Consider the following 4,531-nt stretch of genomic DNA (forward strand, 5'->3'; position numbering starts at 1 on the left):
CCTCTCTCAAAAACAGATAAACATTTTTAAAAGAGAAAGAATCTTTAAAAAAAAAAAAGTAAAAGTAAAAGAAAGTAAAAAAAGCAAAAAGCAAAAAAAAAAAAGCAAAAGTAAAAGAAAAAAACCTGGAAGATGGGGCGCCTGGGTGGCGCAGTCGGTTAAGCGTCCGACTTCAGCCAGGTCACGATCTCGCGGTCCGTGAGTTCGAGCCCCGCGTCGGGCTCTGGGCTGATGGCTCAGAGCCTAGAGCCTGTTTCCGATTCTGTGTCTCCCTCTCTCTCTGCCCCTCCCCCGTTCATGCTCTGTCTCTCTCTGTCCCAAAAATAAATAAACGTTGAAAAAAACCTGGAAGAAAATGAAGTTATCCTACTTGGTTGATTGGCGTAACTCCAGAGCTAATAGATGCCAACAGAGACTGATGCTCCCTCCCCCCATTTATCAGATCAAAAACAACTTAGTTAATTCAGATAAGGACTTTCTAAGCTTAAAAGTACTGAAAGGAATCACAAAGGAATGTTTGACTACTTGAAAAAGATAAACACAATTAAAAGGCACAAAAGCAGGAAGATATTTGCATCTCGGAAGTCAAGATAAAGAACTTTCACTATTCAAAAGAACTCGGCAAGTATGGGTAAAGGCCATAAGCAAAGAGTTTATAAAAGAATAAACATTAAAAATGTTCAACTTCAGAAGAAATTTAAAAAATCAATTTAAAACAAGATGCCATTTTTCACATAGCAAATAGGAAAACATTTTGAAAAGGTGACACTGTTAGCAGAATTACAAATTAGCACAACTTCTCTAGAAAGGGATTTGTCAGTATCAATAAAGAAGAGATTACATATGGCCAATGAAAAGATTCTGTCAACATCATTTGTCATCAAGAAAATGTAAAATAGGCCATATTGAGATACCACTTCACTAGCCTACTAGAGTAATTGAAACTAAAGATTCTCAATACTGGGGTGTCTGGCTGGCTCAGTCGGTAGACCATGTGACTTTTGATCTCAAGGTCATGAGTTAAAGCCCTTTAAAAATAAACAAATAAAATACAGCAGTTAAAAAAAAAAAACTTTTTATTTATTTAAGTGATCTCTACACCCGACAGACATGGTGCTTGAACTCATGACCCCAAGATCAAGCATCGCATACTTTTCAGACTGAGCCAGCCAGGTGCCCCACCAAAAAAAGATTCTCAGTGCCAAGTGTTGGGCAAGGGTGAGAGCAACTGCAACTTTCCCACGTTACTGATGGGAAAGTAAAATGCTATACCTACTTTGGAAAACCGTTGGGAAGTTTCTTATAAAGTTAAATATACACCTACTCTATGACTCAGTAATTCTGTTCTTAGGTGTTTTACCTGACAGCAGTGATTATTCAAACAATGAAATACTACTCAGCTAATAAAAGAAATAATTACTGGTACATACAACAATATGGATGAATCTCAAAAACATTATGGGGAACAAAAGAAGCGAGATACAAAATAAGACATACTATATTATTTCATTTGCATAGGAAAATGGTTAAACGAAATATGATATCGGATGGAACATTATGTTTTAAGAAAAACCAACATATTTTTAAAATTTTGGGGGAGTGCCTGGGTGGCTCAGTCGGTGACTTCGGCTCAGGTCATGATCTGGAGGTTCATGAGTTCAAGCCCCGCATTGGCCTCTGTGCTGACAGCTCGGAGCCTGGAGCCTGTTTCAGATCTTGTGTCTCCCTCTCTCTCTCTCTCAAAAATAAACATTTAAAAAAATGAAATTTTTTTTTTTGTTATCTGTACATCGCATGTGGGACTTGTACTCACAACCCCCGGGATCAAGAGTGGCATGCTCCTCTGACGGAGCCAGCCAGGCACCCCCCAAAAACAGCATATTTTAGACTACAAAGATATTTGATATGAGAAAAGCCTCAGGAAATAATAGAATATAATAATGTACAGTATGGACCCCCTTTGTTAACAAACAAGCAAATGTATGCATAAAAAGGCTAGAAGGAAATATTTGTTCGTTCAATAAACATTAATCAAATGCCAACTGTGCCTGCTGGCCCTATGCTAGGCTGTAGGATACAGTGATGAACTAAAATTGACACAGTTCAAACCCTCATGGAGCATTGTCTGTTGTGGAAAAGAATGTTAATAGTAGCCATCTCTGGGTAGTGTGACTTAGGAGAAGGGTGGCTTAGGAGAAACAAATGAACAATAATTTCTGCATTTTACAAATTGTCTATGCTGAGGAAGTATTACTTTATAACTAGATGAAAATAAAGAGCTCTTTTCTTTCAAAGACCTATTGTCCTGGCCTATTTCCAGTAGTGTTACATACTCATTTGGGGTATTTTCTGACAGATTTCTCTGATCAGAGCCACTCAATGAAAATATGAAAAGAAAACTCTAAGCTCCTTCCCAAATAATTTTTTTAAATAAATGAGATTCAAGCTTATTGGTAGTGGTGATGATTTTTTTTAGTCATGACTTATTAAGAGTTTCCAGCAACAATCAAATGTTCTATTTCATTCAGTTTGTACACCCATTCACCTGGCCAGGGTGTGTGGTATTTTTATATAACTAGCAAATCTGGTTCTCTTTCTTTTTGCTTTCTGCATTGGTTATGATTGACTATTAGAAATCACCAAGTTCCAGGGCCCCTGGGTGGGTGGCTCAGTTGGTTAAGCATCTAACTTCAGCCCAGGTCATGATCTCACAGTTTGTGAGTTTGAGCCCCGCATCCAGTTCTGTGCTGACAGCTCAGAGCCTGGAGCCTGCCTCGAATTCTGTCTCCCTCTCTCTCTGTTCATCATCTGTTCATGCTCTGTTTCTCTCTCTCTCCTTCAAAAATAAAAACATTAAAAAAATTTTTTTTAGAAATCACCAAGATCCATGTGTAATTGGCATTTCTACTAATCTCTTCAAATCTAGGTTTCCATTTTACAGAGCTTGTGAGATTTGGTGTATTTCCTTATGAAACTCCCAAGACACTTCATAAATCTTAATTAATTACCAGCCCTTCTGAGAAATAATTATTAATGCTTTCAATTTAACAAATGTACAGGGAATCCTAGTTTCCATTGTTGTATAAAAGTAACCTGGTTTCAGTTTTGATTTGTATGAAGCCATTAAATATTAAACTTCTGTGTTAAATGCAGGTAAGAGAACTATAGAATTTTTTTAAAATTAGAGTAAAATGAAGGTTTCTAAAATGGCTACACAAGGGTGCCTAAGTGGCTCCATCAGTTGAGTATCCAAATTCAGCTCAGGTCATGATCTCTTAGTTCATGGTTTCGAGCCCTGCATGAGGCTCTGTGCTGACAGCTCAGAGCCTGGAGCCTGCTTTAGATTCTCTACCTCTCTCTCTGCCCCTCCTCCACTCATGCTCTGTCTCTCTCTTTCTCTCAAAAATAAATAAACATTAAGAAATATTTCAAAATGTCTACACAGAAAAGGTCTTTTATGGTGTATACTTCCTAAATTTATATGAAAAGCACTGCATAATTTTTTTAAAGCAGTCTCTATGCCCAATGGGGGCTCAACCTGAGATCAAAAATTGCATGCTCTACTGACTGAGCCAGCCAGGCACCCCAGTTAGTAATACATATGGTATAGACATCATATACTGTATTATATTTAATTCATATCTTCCTGAGTATGCTTAGTTTCGATTAAATTACCTTGGTATGGAAACTCCACAGTCTTGATGTCTAAAAAAATTAGTGAATCAAAAAATATATATATTTATATATTTTGTAATGGAAAAAACACAGTCCAAAGCAACATCCTACTAATTATGATAGCCTGATATCAAATTAGGAACCCCTCTAGACAGCTGTAAGTAAAATCTCATGAAAGTTCTGCTGACTGTGTAATGTGTGATATGTATTCATAGGTTGATATTCAGCCCATTTTGGGGGGCAGTATGCAAACGTCTTAGCAGTGGTCTTCCTGGACCAAGGTCTCCCTTGGTCTTCCTGAGAGACTCCAACACTGTGAGAACTGTGATGTGACAAGGAGCCCCAAAGCTGCCATCATTCCCTATTACTTTTGTTTATATCATTACAAAGCAGGAGATAATGGTGATAGTCATTATTGGCTACATAATACAATCGTCTAGGAGAGCGGAATTTAATACCTCTCTCACATCTGGGCCCCACAAGGGAAATGACACTGACATTCATCAAGTCACTTGTGCCAGAAATGTAGAATGGGCGGGCTGTTGGAGGAGGAGGCAAGGTCCCTCACAGGACATATCCTGTCAACTGATGCCCTCTACAGTCCATTTTGCCACACAACAAATCTTCCCAAACTGAAAACATAAATCTGATTTATGTCATTCCTCTGCCTGAAACCCTCAAGTGCTTCTTCCTTTCTCCAAAGTGGCCTGTCTCTTTGAACTCAGCTCCAACCTCATTCCCTATGGCTGCTGAAGTTCAAACATGGTGGCCTTGTTTATACTGTATATACTAGATTTATACAAACTGGCCTCACACAGACCAAGCTCCTTTCTGTCCCAGAGCTGTTGCATTTGCC

This window comes from Prionailurus viverrinus, chromosome B1 (assembly GCF_022837055.1).
Source record: "Prionailurus viverrinus isolate Anna chromosome B1, UM_Priviv_1.0, whole genome shotgun sequence".
NCBI classification, from domain to species: domain Eukaryota; kingdom Metazoa; phylum Chordata; class Mammalia; order Carnivora; family Felidae; genus Prionailurus; species Prionailurus viverrinus.